General features: G+C 35.4%; 2 long non-coding RNA genes across 3 annotated transcripts in view; both read left to right on the forward strand.

The window, feature by feature from the left end:
- The window catches only part of LOC110402264, a 99684-nt gene that overhangs the window by 27324 nt on the left and 47469 nt on the right, over positions 1-24891 (forward strand). The window lies entirely within an intron of this gene.
- LOC110402262 lies at positions 1304-19912 on the forward strand. The gene is made up of 4 exons (XR_002441012.1): positions 1304-1407; positions 1964-2051; positions 16339-16368; positions 18538-19912. It is a non-coding gene; the product is annotated as an uncharacterized LOC110402262 (long non-coding RNA).

The raw sequence follows: 24891 nt of genomic DNA on the forward strand, positions 1-24891 counted from the left end.
AAAAAAGATTTCCATACAGAAAGATCAATGTTAGAATGGAAGTTACAGTTTTTACGTAAGTGTATTCTTCTCAACATCTTTGTTATACATTCTCTTTGTTCCTGTTGGCTTACTAATTATCTGTGATTTTTTTTAATGCCCCTTACACTGGGTTAATTTTGCCTAACTCAACAGCAGGGGTTTGTGTAATAATAATTCACATAGCAACGTCAATGATTAAAATCCTTTCATTAACATGGTACCTTAAAGATAACAAATGTGAAGCTTTTAGCTAACCCAATCTCTAGCTTCAGAAAGGCAGTTTTTGCAGAAAATAATAATTAAAAAAATCCTTGTACCGATTAGCTTTTGCCAGCAGAACAAATGAGATCTTTGTTTGGGTGTATTACAAAAGCAAAGTCATACAAATCAAAGAGCATTTATTATGAATACAATGGTGTAGCGTACTTCTTTCGACAAACAAATTCTAATAATGTACTTGAAGAATACAAAACAAGCATTCAGAAGTGCTAATTTTCTGGCATTTTTGTAGACAGTACTGTCAAGTCACAGATAATCAACTGAGGGGTCAGAGTGCCTTGAGCTGAATGTTGTCAGAGATGCGGTGGAAGGCGCTTCGGGCTTGATACATCATCTCTCTTCAGCATCCAAAAGAATTTTAATCAGGTTCATCTATCAGGATGGAAGCATGGTTCAGTAATTAGGAACACAAGATAAAATAGTATTTTGTAAAGTTTTAGTAAACGCTGAAACAACTGTTCTACTGAGTATGCTGTCTTTTCTGAAAAAAATATCTATCCCAACACATACTAATGGTTCTTTAATTTCATTTTTAGTAAGGGCAAAAGATGTTTGCAGGATGAATTCATTCATATACAAATACCCTAAGTCATAAAGAAAGGCATCTTAGTGACAGCAGCAGTGCAACGACATTGAGTACAATCAGTAAGTCTCATTGAAATCTCTCATTGTCTTGCCCCCTTCGCTTGCTGTAGTATATATCTCCATCTTTTTAATGTCAAATAACATTTGTATGATTGCTAACTAATCAAGATAAACAAATCCTGGCTTTAATAATTTCATTTAAAAACTAGAACATTGTTCTAGACACTATCTTAGATAAGACTATATTTGTTGGACATTTTAAAACTACTTTTCCCAATGCAATAACAACTTCCATATCAAGCAAAGGGACCATGCTACAAAGACTCAATCAAATCTGTGCTTTTATTTATGTAGATGCTGTCATTGAAGTCAGCTGTATGCTTACTAAGCCTTCACTGTAGTAAGGTATTTAGCAGTTGATCAACATAAGCAAATTTCTTTAGCAAGCTCAGCTGACAATTTCAGTGGGTTGATATCCGAAAGGATATTTCAGTTTCTCCCTCTGCTGTGTCATTCATTCAAGTAAGTAATTCAAGAAGGAGGTCAGTGAATGAGTAGTTAGTGGTAACACTTGCTGTAGCTGTATCTTTTCTGTAATTTTTCTGTGGATAATTTCATATATTTTTGTCTTAAGCGTATTGCTGTTCCTATTGCTCTCATAAGTAGAAATAACTGCTTATTTTTTTTTTAAAGAAAAGAAACTTGAAGATAGCTCCCTAGAAAGCAGAGTCACTAAGCTGACTACTTAAATTAATACAAATATGACTAAGTAAAGTTTCATCTGATAAAGGCATTAATATGAAATCTGAAATAAATGCCCTGTGTAAAAGATTATCAAGGCAAAACTTCAGGGTTTGATTTCTCCAGCTACAATGCAAAATCTGGAAAATTCATAACCTTGTGTACATAAAATGAAATGGATTGTATCTTGTTATTTTTCCTCGTATTATGGCTTATGGATAACAAAAGTTTAGAAAACTTGGTTCCCATGAGCATAGTTCTATACACTGTAACCTTACATAGAACTCATCTGCAAAAAAGTAATCTGCAATGATCCATAGGGGTTCTTGTTTTTCAGAGCGTCTCACAGCCAGGAAATTAAGCATTTTTATTCTCCAAGTAGAGCCATGCTGCTGGAGTAGCCGAACTTTCTTTGAGCACCACAGGTGAGGTCTGTTGCTAACTGGATGCTTCCAGCACTCTGCTACTTCTAGGCAAATAACAAAAGAAAGCATGATGCTGAGATTTGCGTAGTGGTAGGGCATCATATGGTGACAAGAGAAAGTTGTAGAAGGTCAAAAGAATATGTATAGGCAATTAGGGAATGAGAAGAGAATGTATATAGCACTGACAGTTTTAATGCTTTTATAACTAGATAGCTCTTATTATAATTATTTATTTTCTTATAGCACAAGTTTCCTAGACTTCTATTAATATCATTAAATATCGCAAAAGGAATTCATCAACCCTGATAGAGTCAAATCACTATTTCTTGTTTTGGCAGACAATGAAGAACAAGCTCAAGACCCACAGAAATAATTTGGGAGTATACTTTTAGAGTGCAGTTTGTATCATATCTGTTTACTACAGAAGTAGTGCTTTCTAGTTGAGTATTATGGTTTTTTAATTATTATTTAGTATTTTTTAATCTTTTGAGTAGTTAGGAAAAAAGATGTGTTTGACAGAATCCTTGCTCCTTCTTCATGGATGTCCTTTCAGTTCTATGTTTTGCTGACATCCTCTTCCTTTTTTTTTTCCATTCCAACATGTAGTGCATACCTTACCCTTCCTTTAATAATAAACTTCTTTTAGAAGTGTATTGATTGGAAAGAGTTTATCTATCATGGATGAGCTTTGCTCAACTGAGGAAAGAGTGTATCTTCAGTAATGGGTACTAACAAAAGAGCCAGACCTACTCTCTTATGTATTTGACTATATGCTCATAGATGTTCTAACTTCCATGGCAGGTTGAATGGTATATATGATAAAAGATGGAAAAAAAATCAAGTTAAATTGCAAATATACAATTGCATGGTATGATGTAGAGGTAGATGAAAGATGTAGTTTTCTCCTAGAAAATATTTTGAAGCAGGTTTTCTTATTCCTTGTATGAATGGGGAACATCCTCTTGGTACTGAAGTGAGTGGAAATGTCTTCATTATTTTTTTTTTAATTGGGTTTTTCACTGGTCTGATTGAAAAAGGGAAAAAAAAGATGAAGTAAGTAAATAAAAGCAGCTGTGGAAATGGAAATAATTGTCAGTAATGTTCTTTGAAATGTCTGCTTTTAGTATAAGGGCTTCTAAGTGTAGTGGGCTTTTGTGGCTATGTCTCATTGTGGGGCATAAGAGGCCTTACTTCAACTACCATAGCATTGTCCTTATTGTCTGTGTTGGAATTTAATTTTGCTACATCACTTGCAACTAAGACAACCCTGGTGTTGCAGTTTGTCATGTTTTTTTATGAGCTCTTTCTCATAGAAATGCAGCCGTTAGCCATAGCCTACGAGTATGGAACAAAAGTCTTGCATGTAATGAGAAAAGAAAAATCATACTAGAGAAAATTAATGGCCATCTCTATACATCAGTCTTTTCTAATACCTTTGTAAACACTATGACCTCAGCAAAGCTGAGTTAGTGTTCATGCTCCTATTTCTGCCTGGAGCTCTGTGAGATTTTGCACATCTATAAATTCGGTCTAGGGGAGACATTTATGCAGCCAAAAGGCGGCAGTTGTGTAGGTCAGGATTTGGCCTCATAGATATGAAGAAAAACAGTTTATTCTTAGCTTGTATGTGATATAAGTGCCCTGCCAACTACTGTCTGTATCTTGTCCTTGTGGTAGACTTTGCCACTGGTGAATCTTTTTGACCTCTTTCACTGTATTATGGTGGTTGTGGCTCAGCTTGTGATCTAGGTGTATTGTAAATCCAGGGAGAGATCACAGTCCCATTCTGATAGGCTTTGAAACAGCTGAAGACAAATGTTGAAAGGGAGGGTAGCAAGATTTATAATGTAGTTTGGTACAGCAAGAGAAGAATTTTTCTTGTTTTGCTAGCCAAAAAGTTGTAAGGCCTTCTGCTTTATAGAATAAAAGAAGCAGACAGACTTTAAGTCATTACATTAACCATTCTCAAACGTAACTTTCTGAAGTATGTTTGAAGTAACTCTTTGCGGTTTCCACTAGAAAAACAATTGCATTGCACAGAAAGCCAGGTCAGGTTCCAACATGGAAATCACTAATGGCCAAGTTTTTCTTTTTTTTTTTTTTAAAAAAAACTATCAAAATGTTTTGGAAGGATTGTTTGATGTCTGAGTTTTACCTTTTTAAAAGAAAATATCAAATGTATCGAATTCCTCTAAAAAAAAAAAAAGGTTCTATTGCAAATGCTAGCAGTCACATCAAGGATTGCTTGAAAATTACACTGTCTTACTTGACAGTTCAGATTTTGTGTTTGTGACCCATCTGTACTGTTGGTATTGTTTTATTTTGTTGTGTGTTGTTGAAAAAATCTTGGTGTGGTGAAGGAATTGGAAGCAGAGCTGACTTGCAAAAGTTATTAAACAATCAATACAGCCTTTTGTTGCAACCTGTGCTCCTTCAACTTACTACTTCTGAAAGTATGAGCTACTTAAACTGCATCTGAATACAACAGTATGGTTTAAATCATAGAAACATGCTCCTCTTATCGTCAGTTGAAGATTTTATGACTTAGTCGTGGACTGGAATCTAAACAGGAGTCCATAATTAACTGATTATTTCAGTATTAGATGACATTAAAGTGAATTTATTTTAATAAGCAGTACTACTTGCCCAAATGAAAGACTTAGTTCTCTGAAGGACCTCCTGAAAAGAACTGGGAATAAGCTCTGTGCAACCAGTATCTTTTATGTTAATTTAAGTTATTGATGTAATTACCTATGGTTAAAGATGTCAGAAATGTAGCAAATGTCTTTAAAAACATATAATACTGATAATTGCTTCATATCCTTCTATCAGAATAGGGAGGGAAAAAAAGAGAAGGGAAGACATAAATAAGCTGTAGGAAATAAGCTTTCTTTAAAATGGAAGTTATAAGAACACACAGAATTTCTCAGGTTCAAAAGCTTACTTCAATGTGGAATTCACTACTGCCTGTTACAAACACCATCCCATCCTCCTCAGCCTAGTTCATGTCTGTTTTGATTTCACACAAGCAGATGGGTAGAACAAGTTTTGGAGTTAATTTATGATACTTTTAATTTGACTAAATGAGTCAAAGTGGACAATGTATGTCTGCCTTTTTCATCACCTTCAGCAATTTGTGATCCCGTATTATGATGAACCCTAGATTAACGTAAGTCTTTCCCACAAAATCTTGTTGAAATCTAATCCACTGCAACTCAGAAAGCTCTATGAAAAAGAAAAAATGCTGAGGTATTAAGTTATGCTTCTTGAACTCAGAATTATGTAGGTTACTCCTGAGTGTCAGTAGGAGTACAAAACAGGCACATACATTCATGAGATAGAATGAAGCATATAAAAGAAATAAATGGGACATGATCTGCTTGTAGCATATGTCCTACTAGTAACTATTTCTCCCGGTAATTTCCAACACCAGTAATTCAAATTCAGTAGCAATATTTCAACTGGTAATACTGGTAAATGATCCAATGATAAATCTTAGGGATGACCCTGGAAGAAACCTAAAAATTAGAGCAAATAAGAGCTCTTCTAAAATGTATATAGGTACATTTATGAATTTTATGTTAGCATGTTCCTGTCAATACAGATCACAGTAGATAATTTTTTTGCAGAATACATTCCTCTGGAAAAAAAATCTCATATTCAGAGGGTGGTATCAGAGTGGTCTTTCTTCTGCCTGGCTGCAGTTAGCTGGTGGTGATGATCTGATGATGGACATCAGCACAGTGATAGGAAAAAAGGGACATATAAGTGATCTTGAGTGTAATAAATGCTTGAGAATTTGATAATAACAATTTGAGAGTCAACAGGGAAGCTTGGCACGATGAAGTGTGGTGAATCAGGATGATCAAATGATTTTATTAGTTTGCTTTTATTAGTCAGATCTATTTCCATTTTTTTTTTAATATGGCCAGGGGAAAAAAATGTAATTGTAATCAGTTTATCAAACACAACCCTGGCAGAGAGTATGCCACTGGTAACTTGATTTTGTTCTAACTGAACACAGAATGTTTTGAGTAATCTTTGGCATCCAAGATTATTTCTCGTAACATGTCAAGGAAGATGAGACAGAGCAATAGTTTAGTTATTTTTGTCTTGGTGTTTTATTTAAAATAATCTGAAAATACTGTTTCAGAGCTGATCTTGTTTCTGTTAGACATGGGACAAATGAAGCCTAGAAACTGAAAAATATCTTAATTTATCTTCAAACCACAGAATGAGAGTCACAGTATAAGCTTTGTCAGTGTTCCTGCCCTTTCCACCTGTCATCTGAACTTTACCTAAAATAATCACGTACTCAGTGGGAGAGAAGGGATTCTGTAACCATGATAGCTAATGCCCAAGTCTCCCTCCCCAAAGCAATGATGAACAATTATTACAAACTATTCCAAATTATAGACAGTAGGCACTGTGATGGAGATTTTTGTAGACTGGACTGAGACAATTACCAAATGAAGGAAAATATTATTATTTTATGAAATGTAACATTTTAATACATTGTGAAAATGATGAGGGAATAATAAATGGAGGGCATAAAAAGAGCTAATAATAAAAAGGAACTTAGTGAGAAATCCCGCTGTCATATTTGCATTTACCCTGAAACTAATGCCGTGCACATTTTTGAATGCAAATAATTCACAAGGGGAAGCAAAATGAGGATGTTAATAATCATTTTTTCCCTTAATGAGAAGCTGTACTTTGATTGAAAGGAGCTTTAAGGTGGCCTAAACTAGGCCTAACAAAAGAGCTTTTTTTCCTTTTTTTTTTTTCTTGAGACTATTTAAAGCAATGTGTTAGAATAATGTTCTGTCACTTAAAATCCCCAGCATTAACATTGTTATCACAAATCTTATTTCAAATTAAAAAAGACATGTTAGGAAAATTACTCGTTCCATATGGGATTTTCTTTTTCACTTTGGCTATTAACTTAAATACTTTTTCCTTGTGGAAACAGCTTAAGATTTTTTTAGGGTGAATTTTCTTTTTTCTTTATCTTTTTTCTTCTTTTTTAAAATTTCCTTTAAAAGATAGATTGCTATCTCTGGACTTTATAGCCAAAACTAGAAGTTGTCTTCCTCATCCTTTTACCTGGTGAAGTCTTGTCAGTCCAACTGGAATTGCTCTGCTAAATCAACTCTGGCATCCATCTTCTTTCTATTCCTTTGAAATATATATGTATTTTATATGAAATACTTAATTAAAACTAGGTTAATTCAGGCTTGAAAACACTTTTTCTCCAGGTGGAATGCAAAGTACCAGATGTTAAGAATATGGAAATTACTTTGCATTATACTGGAGACCGATCCACTCCAGTAATTCATTGCCGGTGTTGGTCAGGACCTTTTTATCCACCCAAGATAAGTTCAAAGTGGATATAATTCTATTAAATTAATACACATCTTCTATTAAAAGGAGGTGCAACAAGATTTGTCCAGTGTGGCCTGAATCCTGTCATTCTCCTCACAGAGTACTACAGAATACTTCTCTTTGAGTCATTGTCTACATACTGAAGAGCAAAGCAAACCTCCTCCTCAGTCAGCAAATCATCGTGTGTATGCTGGACAATAATGTTTTCTGCTAGGAATTATAGAAAGCAAGATTTGATTTCTTTTGATGAATTTGTTTTCACTAGGAATTTTAAAGACAGCCTGGCTTTGAATCCTTCACATTGTGTGTCATGTGGATGATCACCAATGAGTCATGTGATGCAGTTGCTCCTTGATTGCACGACTGTACCTATTTTAAACAGGAAAATATACAAAAAAATATGACAGAGTAAATACGAAATAGAAACAGTGTACAGGTCTTAATCTTCAAGATGAGGCTGAGTACAAGGCTTGCCGCCATAAGCCATGCTGTTACCTGTCATATGGTATAAGGAATGGGAAGTTCCCCCCTCTGCATGCCTGGGGCTGCCATTTTGTTTCAGCCACCATTTTATGGCAGTGGGTCTTATGTTCTGTTATCAAACATGCACATCTTCAAAAATAAATCTTTTTCACAAAGTTTTTGTGAGCTGAAACAAGTCATTGGAATATTTAGGTGGAATCTAAGAGGACAAATAGAATTTAATTGATTCACAAAATCAGAATAAGTTGCACTAATATTTTCTGCAGTTACCATTTAGCTATAGTGTGCCTTTGCTGGACATAATTAATATACTGTCATTAAAATGCACTGTCTTTCTCATGTTGCCCTTAATTAGCTTGCTTTGATGCTCCTTATTACCCATCAGCTGGTACTGGCATGGCAGGACAGATAAGCTTTCAAAAGTAAACAATGACTTAGTAATCTTTCTTATCATTTTACTGAATTAGTTTCTTTGTGAGCTGAGCTAGGTAATTGTCTTGGCCCTTTCTGTATGCTAACGTTACACTCTGAAGTAATTTTCTGTTCCATGTTTATAGCTTTTTAAAACATTGCTCTATGATATCTTGAATATTGTCTTCGTTAATTCTCCCCCCCAAAAATGCACTAAAATGATTTGATGATAAAAACGACTAAAGATTTTAATGTATTTTTTAATTAAAGAAACATTTCTTTGATTCTTTCCCTGAAGTTTTTTCAGGCTTCTCATTAATGTTGCAGCATGATTATACCTTCATGTTGATCAACCCCAAATTGTCATCTCTAATGGTGCAAAGCTGCCATTTTTCTCATGTTGTGTAGCATTAACTCCACAAGTAATAAAATTCTAATGCACTCAGTTGAATTACTCGATTAAATCTTAGCCAACATTGAGAATGGCTGAGTATCAATCTCAAGAACAGCTTCCAGTCATCTGAGCAAGCACTTATTTGGGATCCGATCCTCTATCAGCTAGTCTGTCTTGAACTATATGTGCTAGATTTATCCACGAGATTGTGTACATAAACACATACATAAGTCTTTGTTTAATGAAGGCCTTGCACATTGTAACTAATGAAATGAAATGATTTGTTCTCTTCTAGGGTCATGGGTATTTATTTCTTTTAACAAGCATGTGTGATTTTTACAGGCTGGTACCTGATTATGTGTTACACTTAGAAAAATATTTTTTCATGCGTCTGTGAAAATGTGCTCAGTAATGTTTTGATTTTCTTTTATTAATGGTCGTATAAGAGATTTTATATTTGTGGAATGGCTGCCTCAGCATTTGACAATTTTTACCTGAAGTTTAATATGTTCACATGTTTAATACTTTGGTTTTTTTCTAACGTGTATCTGAATGCTGCTTATATATTCACAAGTAATCATGCAAACCTCTGTAAAAGTAATCATGTTATACAACATAGGATCATCTTTAAGTTTCATAGAATCAATCATAGAATGGCTTCAGTTGGAAGGGACTCAAAGGATTATCTAATTACAGCCTCCTTGAGGGGGACAGGGTTGCTACCCTCTATATCAGGCTGCTCAGGTCCCTATTCATTCTGGCTTTGACTGCCTCCAGGGATGGTACATCCACAACTTCTCTGGGCAGCCTGTTCCAGTGCCTCATCACCCTCTGAGTAAAAAGACCATGTAAAAAGTTGGTCTCCCTCCTGCTTATAAGCTTCCTTCAAATACTGAAAGGCTGCAGTGAGGTGTCTCTGGAGCCTTCTCTTCTCCAGACTGAACAAGCCCAGCTCCCTCAGCCTTTCCTCATAGGAAAGGTGGTCCAGTCCTCTGATCATCTTTGTGTCCCTTCTCTGGACCTGCTCTAAGAGCTCCATGTCCTTCTTGTACTATGGGTCTCAGGTCTGGATTCAGTACAGCAGATGGGGCCTTATGAGTGTAGAGTGGAGGGTAACAGTCACCTCCCTCTCACTGCTGGCCACCCCTCTGTTGATGCAGCCCAGGATATGATTGGTCTTCTTGGCTGCAGGTGCTCACTGTTGGCTTGTGTCAAGCTTTTCATGCACCAGGACCCCTGAGTTCTTCTCTACAGGGCTGCTCCCAGTCTGTAAATATATCTGGGACTGCCACAACCCAACTGCCACACCTCTCATCAGATTCATGTGGGCCCACTTCTCAAGTTTGTCCAAGTTCATAGGATGGCATCTTTTTTTTCTGTTGTATCAGCTGTTGCACTCAACTTAGTCTCTTCAGCAAACTTGCTGAGGGTGCACTCAATCCCACTATTCACATCACTGATAAAGTTGTTGAAGAGCACCAGTCCCAAGATAAACCCCTGGGGGACACCGCTTGTCACCATCCTCCACCTGGATGCAGAGTGATTGACCACAACCCACCAGAGGTGGCCACTTAACAAATTCCTTATCACTGGATTGTCCACCCTTCAAATCAATATCTTTCCAACTTAGAGGTAAGGATGTAGGGAGACCATTTTTACCTTTTTTTTTGAAAAAACTTAGTTGTAGCAGATAGACTTTAATGATGACATGATTTGAATTTTCTTTGTATGTATTGTGTGTATTCACATATTTTCATATGTGTATATAGTGTGTTAAATTAATTGAAAGATAAGTGTTATACCATAGCAATCTATAGTTTAAAAGAGGCCAAAATAACACTTAAATTCAGTTTTAGTAGGAATCTGAAACTAAAAAAGTTGCAATCAAAAGAACTACAAAGTCATTGGCATGTATTCTCTGTGTATGTCTTCAGCATTTCATAATCATTTGCAATTCACTGTCTTCTGGCATTTATGTTTCTTCTCACACTGAATTTTTTTTTTTGCTCGTGGGTTATTGTGTGTGCACAGGTGCGCTTATTTTCAAAATATTTTGACAGTGATCATTTCAGTGGAAATATACCTAGGAATCTGTCATGCATGGTACTTGTGTTTGGATTTTACTTTATGCCCTTTTCCACAACTTATGACCTTTTATGCAGGCTATTTTTCTCTCTCTGACCTCCAGAGCTTTGTCCCCATAGGACTTTTGAAGTTTTATACCTTCAGATCTCCAGCAAAGAATAGCAAGGGAGACAGAAACAATTCTTGGATAAAATGTCACGGATACAATCTAGTTCCAGAGCAGAAATCTAATTTTTGTTTAGTTTCCAAGTGTATATGACTGAACATCAATCTCTACCTCTGCTGAAGCAAATGCTGAATCTGTCACTACCATATTTGCTAATTAAAAAGCATTACTGCAGGTCTGCCTGCATCTGATAACTGACAGAAGCTTTGTATTCTGAGCTAAAAGCAAATTCACAACCACAGGTGGATATGGTATTGCTATAAACTACTATTTACAATCACCCTCTGTTGAATCTCTGAAATTGGTTGAAGAGCGGTTGTACTGTATATGTCCTCTAAGAATACTATGTATTTATTAACATATGTGTAGAATATGGCAATGTTTTTTTCCTGGGAAGTCTGGATTTGCAAGCACTGAGGGCAATGGAGAGAATAATTAATCATTCTTTCAACCTTGTAGTCTATATATCTGTGTGTGTGCAAGTGCATATACACATATATACACACACAAAACCTTTCTCTATTAGCTGCATTATAAGTATTGGTAGATTAAAAATTGTTTCAGGCTAATACCAAGAATATGGGGGAAGGAACAAGTAAACTTGATAAGAAAGTGTTCCAAAGGCAGCTTCCGTGTTCACAATAATTGTTTCTATGGCTGCAAAAGCAAACAAACTCTTTTGGCATCCCCAAAGTTAAAGATTGTCAAGAATGGAAAACTTTTAATGTATTAAAGGCTAACGCCGTTAGTGTGCTACGTATAGTTATAATGTCTTAACATATACTCTACACTGCATCTTCACTCGTGGAATGTGCTTTTCCACCTAGAAAATCTATTATGAATTCGTATTAGGATTTTTTTTTCCCATTGACAACTCTCATCAGCAGAGAAGTCAATGGGCTCATCATCAAGTAAGGTAACAAAATAAGGTGCTATATAGCTGCAGTTTCACTCAAGAACAGAGAATGGAATAACATATATTAACTGTACTAAGAAAGTTTCTCTTTGAACATCGGAGGTTTTAAACTGAGTTATAGATAGGTACGGAGTGATCTTCTAGATCTTGATTTCTCTGTATGAAACGTCATACAGAATACTTTGCACTGGATGCCTATTGGGAGTGGTGGAAATCACACTTTTCATACTACTTATGCTAGTTGCAAGATAATGACTCAAGAAGACTCATTGGTATTGTTTGGGAAGCATTGGTGAATTTCTTATTGTTCTTATTGCCCTGATGCATAGCAAGCATCAGGGCAAATGTTTATCAGGAAAAAAAACAGAGGGTTAAAAAGAACTGAAGAGAAATTCAAGCATGTTTAAATGGTTTTCTCCTGGCCATTGTTCCAGTTTTTGATTTGCATATGTCTATCAAAATTAAATGATGTTTTAAACCTAGCAGTCTTCTTCTATCCCTTATTTAATCCTTAACTCCTTACTTGAGAATTATTAATAATATTAAATACTAGTCTTACAGTGTTAGCTGACTAGTGAATTGAAAAGATGTCTAAGAACTCTTATTATTACCCTTACTGAAATCATTTCAGTTAAAACGTGCAAAATACATGCTAATATTATAATTCTGAGCTACCCAGCAAAGAATAAGAATATTCAATGCAATACCAGTTAAAATAAGATCCAGAAAGGGATCTAATACTAATTGGGTCTATCTCTAAATTAATATATATGCAAAAATACATATATATATTATATTCTAGAGAAGCAATAATCCTATTATTTCTGTTTCGTTCCATAACTGATTACTAAAATGGTTTAGAGATATACAGAGGAATTCAGTTTTAGCACTGGTAAATACCTTCTGGTAATTTAAATTAGCTAACCAGTTAGTAAATGCAGAGATGTGAGTTATTTGACGAAAATGAATTAAAGGTGTTTAAATTAAAAAATGGTGTGAATTTCAGTGAGTTTTGCTTGTTTTCTATAATAAGTGATTTTAGAACAGATAAATTAATAAATACTGGGGAGGACAAATTAAAAATACATTCATTTCCTTTGTTCATGAAAGTTTATATTCTTTCTTGAATGCACAATAGGCAGTACAGTATTTACTTGGAGTGAGTTGTTACTATTTTAAGTTTTGACATCATGATGCTGAGACTAAATTGTAGAAACAATCGTTGTTTCTTCATGGCACTATCATGCAGCTTCCTTTTTCTCTTCAGCTGTTTACTAGTTTAGGATGAATGAGGTGAAAGTATATAAATGTGGAGTTAATGTCTTATTTTTAAGGGAGGTATATTTTCACTAGTAGATTGCCTTGTTCTCTTTTTCTTTCTTATCACAACAAAGATGTTTTTCAAAGACCTCAGGAGTTCATTCCTTCATGGATGTAGTATGGTATATTGGTAAAAATTCATTCTATGAACATGCCGTCTGCTAGTGTATGTAGAACAATGCTGTAGTTCTTCTGATGCAAAATGTTTCAGCATTATTGACAGATTTCTCTTTAATCACAGTTATGAGGTAGAATTTTTTGTTCAATTATAAGTTAAACATCTGTTTCAAATCTAAACTGAGTCTAATGTCTTTGTCCAAGACTCTATGTGTAAATGACCACCAATCACCAAGTTGTCTCTAGTTTTTCTAGAGGTGATTCTTTTTGAGTTTGCTAAGGAAACTGGAAAAGCAGTTCTTTAGTAACTTAAATAATATAAATGTTTTATATTTGAAGAGATTCGTGTATCGATAACAAGCTACATCATAGTTGTTAGATTCTCTTCGCATGGAATAAATATCAGACTGATTATATAATAGTGCATAATGTCAGGGAAGACTGGAGACCAATTCCAAGAGGCAGCTGATTCACTAACATTAGGAATTCCCAAAGTTCCTAGCATAAGCCATGAGCTCTTAATACTGGTGTGAAACACAATGACCAGGGATTTTTCCCTAGATATTTAAAAAGGTGCTAGTTAGTCTGTTCTTACAATGAAATGACAAATAGTTCCATGAACACTAGAATAAAATATCTGACAATTATTGCATAAATAAACAGGAGACAATGTGGAGAAACACAGTCTACAAATGTGTATTCTCAGTCTTACCATGGGGTGTGGGGGGCATACGTTCCACCTGGCAACACTTCAGCATTTTGAAGGCCACGAGCTTTGTTCCAGCTCAGTTCTTAATTAACTGCGTGTCCTGAGGTTAGTTGTCTCAAATGTAATTCAGAGACTCTGATTCAGTGGAAAGGCATATCAGATATGACTGCATCTGGGGCTGGTTCCATTGCACTTTTATTACTGAACTCTCTATTCTCTAATGAGAATAATATTTATATAAAATAAGACAATAGTTTGATTTTCATGTGAAGAAACTTCTATGTGATAAGGATTGATAATAACCAATTAAGAGATGGAAAGGTGGCTTTTTTTTGTGAACTGGAATTCTATTTTGGGTTTAGTACAACTAAAGAAGAAGACAGGATTTGGCTTGTGGAGAAAGGGAATGGACAGGAGTTCAGCAGGAGTCTCGGATATCTTTTTCTGTACCCACCTAGCCTACAATAATTCCATTAATCTTTCACTTGTGTTAGCAAATAATTCAGAGCTCTACAAAGGCATGTTCTGTTTTAAAGAAAGTTATATTTTTACCTGATATTTTGAAAAAGAATTCCAGAATGAGAATAAGAAAATATTATCCCAGAAATGTGCCAAGGCAGAGCAGTCTTGCATTTTTTTACTGTGTAAGATACTGATTATATTAATTGTAACATGCTCCGTTACTCTAATTTGCACAGCTCATATCTGAGATGTTTTCCCAATTTAAAATAAATCTGAAATAAGATTTTGTAGTTTTTTGAGAATTCCATGGTCTAGTCATTTCTGCTTAAACAGCTCAAAAAGTATTTTCTCTTTTAAATTTGATTTTTTTCTAGTTATGTCCAATGTTGCTCATAACAGCTAGCTATAATTGGTACGAGATCAAATCACTTTTTTTTCTTACTTTGGATGTTGTTATGAACTTTTGTATTTCCATTAAATGAGTGTTTTCTTCAGTAAATGCAATTTAACTATTCCAGTAATTAATAAAAACAAAGAATGCTTCCTACTGTGAGCCTTGCCTACATACTTTTAAGTCTATGTATCGTAGGTGAGGATATGCTTGTAAAGTCTGACATTTAATTAAGTTGTTTTGATCTTTTATTCTCCTGTTTACACATATTATTATACCTGTGATGTCTTATTTAATTGTTTGATGTATGGTGATGTGGTTTTTTTTATAATGTAACAAGGCTTTGTTTCTTTTGTTCTAGAGTTATTGTGTAACTGTGATCACAGGATTCCCTAAGCTTAATAACATACAAGAAAAATATGTTTCATGACCCAAGTTTACAATACTTATTATTTTCCATGTACTGTAAATGTCATTAATTTTTAACATGGATTGATTTCCTTTTTAATGGCTACTTTTGATATAATTGGACTAAGTTCAAAGCTTAGAGGAAACATTTTTAAAAGCAACAAAGCATAAGCCCTAATTTTTACTGTTTATGATTGTTAACAATGATTTTGCCCACTTCACGAAGAGCTCATGGTCATTTGAAATAAATATTCCTATTCTTCTGTAAATTAATCTGCTTCTTTCCTACAATACCTATACTACCATATAGGTAGTATATGTATTTTACCTACCCATACATTGAGTACTATTGTAATTTTAATCTCCTGGTTGTTCTGGAATTCTTTTTTACGCTTCCCTAGACTAGACCTGATTCCTCCCTCCCAGATACTAGTGAGCCCATTTAGAGTGAATGACAGCAACAGATATAAAGATCTTATTCTGACAGATGGCTCTGAAGGGGACTACAGAAAGAAACTCTCTTATGAAATAGGATTTTTTTTTAATCCAGATTGCTGGAAGAAATATATTTTTGCATTAGGCAGTGATTCCACTCAATTTAAAAGTGAGTTCTCACTTCAGTTATTAAAAATCATTGGATGTTTTGCAGCATACCTTATAAGATTGAGCCTTCTTTTGGCTCACTTTGAGCAAAGTCTATGCAATAGGCTAAGAAAGTACAGTAACAACTTGTACTTCACCCTATGGTACATAATATGAATATGAGTAAATGGCTTGAGATTTGTTTATGGCTTGATTAACATTAGCTTGCTAGCTATTGTGCCTTATAGATTCACTGTTATGTGTCTAAAAACCTCTCAGCAGTCTGATAACAATTTTGATTTTAGTTCCCAAAGCTGAAGGGAAAGGCAAGTGATCTGAAATGCCTATAAACCTCAAGTCCAAGGTCTGAACCTCTATCTAGCCTTCATTAAGTCTGTTTCTTTCACAGTGTCTTGCATATAAAACCAAAATATTTTTTTCTTCTTCCACTGTTTCAGATAGCATCTGATGTCCCCCAGAATGATATCGTATCCTTTTACAACTGCTTCATGTGTGTTACTTAGTGATGCAATAGGAAGAAATGTCGTAATATAATATGTAATGTTATTATTTTAGATACAATCAAATTTCTTCTGATCCCAATGTATTAAAGTGTACTTCAAAAGTAACTGGGAGAATGTGTTTGAATTTTTCAAAAATATAGTATGTTTTAGATGGTAAGAGCTTCTCTGTGGTTTACAATATTTATTTACATAATCTGAAGAATGAGTGGTTTGGAAAGGTTATCCAAGTTAAGAATTCTCAGACTGAACATCCCCAGGTTCTTTGGCAATGTGTCTTGTATATGTGCAGTGCTGCTTTTGATTCCTTTATGATTATGTTGTCCTTTATGCTTCAAAGAAGGATATATTTTTCCATTATTCAGATCATAACTGATGCTAAAAATTATTATTTGCTTTCCAACTTCATTATCACAAGTAGTCTTGTTAATTTCTATTAATATGAGGGCTGCTCTGAAAGTAATACCTCCTATTTTATGTCAATCCACAACACTGGAGTCAGATGTTTGTAGGATGGCAGTAGAGGTTAAACCTTCCCACCAATATCCTGTTGTTTGTTGCTGAGTGACAGATGGCGGCAGAGGGGCAGTCTGACAGAATGGTATCTGATGTGGAAGTGCATATGAAGCAAAGAGGTGTCACTGAATTCCCCCACGTGGAAAAAATGGTACTCATTGACATTTGTCGACTCTTGCTGAATGTTTATGGATTCCAAACAGTGACTGTGAGTGGTGTGTTTCAACAGTGGCAACAGTGACAACAGTGATAGTGGGTCACCTGTGTTGGTGCAGACTTTTACGTGTGTGTCATACAGACTCTTGTTAAACGCTGGTGAGAACACATAGCTAATGGTGGTGACTATGTACTCAAATAGTGTTTTGTAGCTGAGAATTTGCTCCGTAAGTGTTACTGTGCTCTTTATGGTTTCCATGGAAATAAATAGGAGGCATTACTTTTGGAATGACCCAGTATTATTATGCAGGCATACCTTGAATAAAGACTCTCCTGGAATGTGTTGTACATGCCAGTGCCTTATACATGTTACCTTGTTCCCTCCTGTGTAGAAGTCAGCAAAAACACTGTAAATTCTCAGTGAAAAGCTTTTTTAAGAGGCAGTAACAGGGAATAAAGTTCTACAGAGACAGATGGCTATTTCTAAGCGTTATCTACCATATATAAGCATTACCAAATATAGAATAGATAAAGGTATAAGGTCCCTTATTAGAAATATAGTTGCCTTGGTTGTTTCTATTAATAAAGTTTTGCACCATTTACCTAGCAAATGATTATTACCCTGTGAATACTGAAAAAGGAATTAATCACCTAGAAAACTGACAATTGTTATCTGAAAAAATAAGTGAAAGAATAGCATAAGACTTGTCAACAAAAATACCGTCACAAGCTGATATTTCAGTACAGAAAATATGATCTAATTGAAGTCACAAAAGCTAAATTCCAAGGCAATGAGAGATTATTATTTCATAATATAGAAGCAATTTGTTGTTGTAGAGCTAAATATAAAGGAAAAATTGACCTAGAAATTGTTCCTGTATGCATAAATCCATCACATATGTGTTTGAAAACTTGGTACATTAGTTATAAGGAAATAAAGATCAGTTTAGCTTTGCACAATTAAATAACTGGAATTCATTTTCATGTATGCAAAGCTGCACATTGATACTTCATTAACGTTTAAAATCAGTATGGACAATGTTTGGATCGTGGTATCATCTCACCATGTCTCACCTACCTGGAGAGTCCTTGTTAACACAGTTCAGTGGATTTTTCACACCAGTAATACTGTTCAAGTTTTAGATTTAAAATTCTGCCTACTATGATATACTTAACTACATAACAATACTCTCTCTTCATGTATTAGCTTTGTGAGGAAGTTGTTTAATTAAAGAAATTCATTGAGGAGTTGAGAGAAGAAACATGAAGAAACTTAATTTAATGGATTTTTTTTTTTAACAACAGAAACAATAACCTCTCTTCTGTCTAAAGATGCAAATTTTATGGAAGATCTTTTATACCTCTTATCTACCAGTGCAAGAGAAGATGGCACACTCGCCCACATCACATAAACTGATTACACTCGCCTGCATAGCTGTTTTTTTCCTCATCCATTTCAATCAGAAATCTGCTCCGGAGCAGGAGCCAGCCATCCTGTTTCTGTGTGATCTGCAGCTGCTTTGTGTGACACCCATCGCAGCTCTTCTGTAGCCAAGCTCTGTGGTGCCTCTCACAAATCTGTTTCCCTCACAAATGGCTTTATCCACTCTGTTCTGTGCACCTGCAGACTATGTTCATTACAAACAGTAGGGTTGAGGGGAGAAAAAGAATAAAGAAACAAATAGATTGATATGAGTGATTTGAGGAGGGAGAAAGAACACCCTGCTGTGCAGATTCTTAAGCTTATATTATTGCAAATTTGTGCTCCACCTTTCTCAAAAGGGAAGCATCAGTGTTTTAATAACAACACGTGACAGGCTTAAGAAAAGGAAAGACAAGATTTTCTTGCCATCTTCTCAGCAGGTGTGGGCAGAATGTATTTGCCCATGCTGGCCAGTCATTACCTGAGCAAAGGCTTGGTAGTGGAACATATGTGTGACAGATAATAAATGAAGCAGGACAAGGAATTAACTGAAGATTTGAAAGCAACTCAGCCTATTAAATAAATGATGCCTGTCAAAGCCATCATCAAAGCTTCCTAATAACAAGAAAAGGCTCCATATGATGATCTCAGAGAAAAAAAAATTAAACTTTTGGACAAAGAGGTAGAGAAGGTAATTGTGAATTGAATCCAGCTGCACAGAGAAAGTAAATGAAAATCAACCCCAGCTGCACCTGATTTTCATAAGTATCCAGAATTCAGTTTAGGTTTCAGGCCTAGATGTAGTACAATTTACTGGATGCATCTTATTACCCTTGACTAAATAAATAAATAAAATTAACCACATTTATGCTGCTATAACTTCAAGAATATGTTATTGGCATGCTTACACAGTGTGACAGAGCTAGACTAATCACATGCAAAATATTAAGATAGATGCTGAACAAATGTGCTTGCGTCCCAAAATGTAATGGCTGTATGATGTTTAAAGTGGGTTTGATTGTGGTGATGTTAAGGTTACTTAATGTTTTCCACTGTGTTCTGTTGCCATATCCATGCCAAACTATAACCTTTTCATTGAATAGCACAAACACAGCCATAGGATACGTAGTCCAGCAAACTAAGTAATACTATATTGTTTGCATTGTAAGGATTTGTATATTTACATAATTCAGTGTTGTCATAATCAGTCCATCAGTGTTTTATGTATTTCCAGTTTTACGATTTTTTTCTTAGTTTATTGTCATTTACATACTCCTTTCTACTCATGAACGGTATTGGTATTCACTTACTGCATTTCTTCTAAGTAAAATATTTAGTGTCTAAAACTGGGAGGAAAAAGAAACTATGAGTGGAACAAAATGAGACCTTTTCTGAATAAAGGGCCTTGGTATACCAGAGGATCCAGAATGCCTATTGTCTGGGGAAGAAAGTGATTTATAATATATGCTGAATTAATTCTGGGTTTGAAAATGAGCAGGGGGAGGAGGCTGATTGTTCTAGGACTGCTTTTATTAAGAAATCTGGCATTATGCTACACATGCAGTACATGTTTAAATGATCCCTATTTGCTATATAACTGGCCTAGTCCTGCAGTGCAGCGTTTTCATGAAACAGTGACAGCTGAGGAGTAACAGACAGTTGTCATCTAGATCAATTTTTCCACTATCAAGAGATTTTTTACATTAAACCAGATCTGCAAAAATGCATTTTTAGTGGAATTAAGATTAAATATTATATAAAAATAAGAGTTAACACTTTTTTTTCTTTAGAAAAGAAACAAAAAAAACTTCTGTGATTTCTATCTAAGGAAAACCAAAAATAAGATTACAATTGCAGTAACCATTAAGCTGAAACCATTTGTTACAGGAGGATGGCTAAATCTAGCCTCTAGTAGATTAGTTAAATATAAATCATAACCACTCAAAAGTGATTTTGCTTCAGGAACAAAGTTTTAGTTATTTAATCTCAGAATCAGTTCAGGACATCAACTCCAACTGAATGGAACATTCACTGAGTTCCCTGACCTGAGACAAGTTGTCTAAACACCTGTGTGGTGAGCAGAGTCACATGAAACTGTTTGGTAAGAAATGTTTCAAGAAACATGCTTTAATTTCCCCCTCTGTCTAGAGCTGAATAGACTGATCAAGGGTTTTAAGGTTCAACTCTGCCCTGCAGTCCCAAAGCATACCAGGTTTTGCACCTAGAACCATTTTTTGGAAGATCAGAGCGTTAGCGATTTTCTTTTTAAAAATGCACCTGTGGAAATAAAACCATATAGTTAAGGTTTTGTTGTTGGTTTGGATTTTGGTTTTTGGTTACTTTGTTTTGTTTTTCTGTGAGATATAGGTGTAAGCCCTCTCAGAATGAACAAATTCAGCCCATTTCCTATTTGTAATGAGTACTCTTCCTTCTAGGATGCTTAACCCTTCTTCTCTTGCATTCATTCCAAAAGAGTTCTCTGCTGTATTTTCACTGAGAGTAAATTCTCTTTGTATGTTATGTATGTTTTTGCCCACTGATTGCACCCTTCAGGATTTAAGGAATCCTCTGAATAATTTTTGGATTCCTGTCAGGTTTAAGACAAAGTAAATGAACTGCTAAAACTGGAATGGTTTTGAACACACTGAAGCAGACTCCTAGATCCTGGAGGAATTAGACTAAGTCTAACAAAGAGATGCCTCTGTAGTTAGATAGTAGGGAAGCTGGAGCTTATTGAATTACTGTGTTAGTCTTCTCAACTGAAATTAAAATGAGGGAAGAGGGGGTGGATTTGTGTTTTGTTTTTAAAATCTCTGGCCCTTAGCATTTTTCAAAATAGAACCCAAAAAGCTGAGGGACATAACATGTAAATTGGTAGACAGAGAGAGAACACTGGCTGCAAAGACATTTGTTTCAGAAAAGACAGATCAAGAACATGAAACAGATTGTATTTATACATAAAGCAAATAAAAACCAGCTTGCATTTTTTTTTCTCTTGGAGACTATCTCCCCCTCATACTCCTGAAAAATAACCAATTTTAGCTGTTTCTGTTCTATTTAGCTCAAATGTATTAGAAGGAGAAAGGCAGAATACATCTTCTTTTGTCAAGGAAATTACAGATAGCAGTTTCAGTCTTGGAGTAATCTTTTAAACGTGTCCATGGCCAAATTCAACAATGCAACCTAGCCCAGCCAAGTACTTCAGTATGCACGTAAATTTATTCACTTACTTAAATCACTCTGACTTCAAGAGGATTTGAGCAGTGCTTAAGTGCTTTGCTGCAACAGTGCCCTAAATTGGTAGATGGCAAAGTTCAGACACCGAAAGGAAGGCCACAGTTTTTGCAGTTTCTGCTGATAGGTGCCTAAAGAATTGGTTTTATTTATTCAGATGGTCCTGTAGTTCCTAATGCTTCCAATTTACTTTTACTCTTCTGGGTTTTTTGTTCGTTTTTTTAGGGTCCTCAGTTGTACATCACTCCCAACCAAACAACAAAACAAACAGACATACAAAAACAACAACAACAATAAAAAATGAAATTGAAGGAAAAAATGTTCTGGCTGGGCTTGGGTAATCTATATTTTAAAAATTACAAGTGTCACGGGTAGTTTGAAGGCAGATCAGGCATCTTCTAAATTAAAGTGGATGGACCCTGCTAGAAAACACTACCAACAGTTACAAAGGTGAACAGGAACAATTTCCAATGGTTTATTTTCAAAGGCAGTTAGTTGTTAACCCTAGCACAAATAAGTTATTTCGAAAGTGTTACATATTTTCTTTTTGTTTGTTTCAACTTACATAGATGTTACCTTCTCAGTACTGCTCTTAATACTGATCTGGACTGCTCTTTAATACTGATCAATCATAATTCCACTTCACTGGCAAAAAAAAAAAAAAAAAATCACAAGGTGTTAAGATGATTAATGTAACTGTCAAGTGAAATATTAATAAATTTATCTGGCCTACCTGTCAACGGTTTACGGGCGTTCGGCCCGGTTCCGTGACGAAGGGGACGGGGGATCCACGGGTCCACGCCCTGGGAAAAGGGAAAAGGGGAAAAGGGTAAGGAGATGGCCCTGAGAGCAAAGAACAGCGGCAACAATCTGAGGAGAAACAAACTAATTTACTAAATAAGATATCGGAATGCAAAACAACACACTATAATACAATATAATTACAATTTAAGCTGATAAATCCAATACAGAGAGAGAGAATGTCCCAGAATCAAGGTAGGCCTTACTCTACTACCGACGATAAGACGGCTGGAGAGCGAGGTGCTGCCAAGACGAGAGACGGGTGGAAAAGGGACGAGGTCTCGTGATCTGCAAGTTTTTATACTGCGAGCTTTTATCTTTTCCCTCCGGCTGGAAATGGTAACAGAGGAGCAAAGTACCATGGGGACTGTAGTAGTCCTTCTCTTCTGAGAACCAGGTATATCCACTACATGATGTTATGATGTGGGATACCAATAACCGAAAATCACAAAACCATGACACCTACCTCACATATAAAGACATAATATATATCAGGGTTTACGTGCTTCATTCACTTTGCAAAACACAGGCTCTGACTTAAGTAAATGTATGCTAAATTATGAATGTGAAAAGAAAGGGAAAGAGGAAAAAGCAAGCTGGATTTTCTTTTCTTTTTAATTTCAAATCAGTCTTTAGAAATAAATCTTTTTACCATATATCTACACAAAACATAGTCCTCACCCTGATTTGAAGTTTTGAACAGCACAGAAGTCATTAATTAAATTTTTAATAATTAAAAATGGTTTATGTGAAAAGAAAATCCATGGATCAAAATAGAGGGAGAGGTGATATTGCAATATCCTGTGAGCAAACCTAAGCTTTATGCCTTTGCTCTTTTCACCATTGAATAGAACAAACTTTCAGCACAAACCCTCAGACAAGGAACACAGATACCAGGCAGCTGTGTGGAGCCGATGCTGACCAGACTCTGCCTGTTGGAACCTGTCCTCAGCTATGTGTTCTGGGGGGCAACGTTTCTCTTCCTCAGTGCACATAATGCAAATGTAGGACTCACTAGCTATATCAATAAAATATACAGTGCATTTCATTTTGTCTTTTTTTTTTCCACAATATTTTCAACTAAGAAGGGAACATTAACAGAAAAAAAGGACTTTATGTACATCATGTGGCATACCTTCCCTCAGTCTTTTCCTAAGCACTAGGAGTTGGATGTATACAACAAACATACTCTTGATCCTCTTTCAGCAGACCTACTGTGCAAATATGTAGATAGTATGATAGGTGCAATTTTGAGTAGTACCGTTTTTGTTTTCCTTCTTTTGCCTCAGTGACTTTTTCACCCAGACATTGCAACTGGTTAATGAGCAAAAGAGTTGAGTAACTCTGTACCTTTCATATAGTTTTAATGGTTTTAGCCTGCTAGATGGATGTACAAAACTCTGAAGAATTTATGCAGAGAACACTTTGAAAGCACCTTTTCTTCTTGGGAGCTTCTTTGAATGTTGTTGATAGTGTGGAACACTTCTAAGCACTTGTTTGAGTGCTGTGCTGGAGTTTTTTGTTTCCAGTAAAAAACTGATGGAGATCAACACTTTTTTGACGCTCCTTGTACCAAGTGCTTATAAAGTGTTTATACCTATAATTGTGTCAAATTATGCTAATTAAGTGCTGAAAGACACTAGTAAGTTGAAGTGCTCAAAAAGTGCATTACTCTGAGTGTCACCCAGGGGCTCTTCACAGCAGACACTTGGGGGACAATTTTTTTCCTTCCGAGCACCTTTAGAGCACTTTGTCTTAAAGTGTCTTTCTGACATTAATTAAATTAAAAAAGCAAGCGACAGTTAAGTGCACATGATTTACTCTAATCTTTTGAAATGCAAATGTATTTTAGACTAAAATGCCCTTCCTTTTTTACAATTCTCCATTTTCCTCCTCCATTGTTTCCCACACCTTTTCTTATTGAGTAATCAGTTGCTAAAAACAGCTGTGAGAAAGGCTGGGAATTAACTCAATTATGAATGAGTAGGCAGAAAAATGGAACTATTCAATGATCAAATAACAATGATAGAGTTTCTAATAATCTTATGAGGAAAGATCATTGCTTAGGGGCAATGCTGTACAGACTTGTACTGCTCTCAGATTTTTATCCACCCTGTCCCCAGAGTTACTCATGAATTCTATGCTGCAGAATTCTAGGGTAGCTGCAGAAGACAAGAGATACGGTTTTCTTCCAGTGAACAAAGGAGATCTTGGTCATTAGCCATACGCTGGTCATGCACTAATGAGTTCTCAAATACTAAGTGGTTTGGCCAAGGTAATTTAGTAAAATGGAAACTTTTGTCACACATTAGATGATTGAACTCTACTGTTGTTTTGAGACAGAAAACCTTTGTATAGTA

Source organism: Numida meleagris, chromosome 7, assembly GCF_002078875.1.
Source record: "Numida meleagris isolate 19003 breed g44 Domestic line chromosome 7, NumMel1.0, whole genome shotgun sequence".
In the NCBI taxonomy this organism is placed as follows: domain Eukaryota; kingdom Metazoa; phylum Chordata; class Aves; order Galliformes; family Numididae; genus Numida; species Numida meleagris.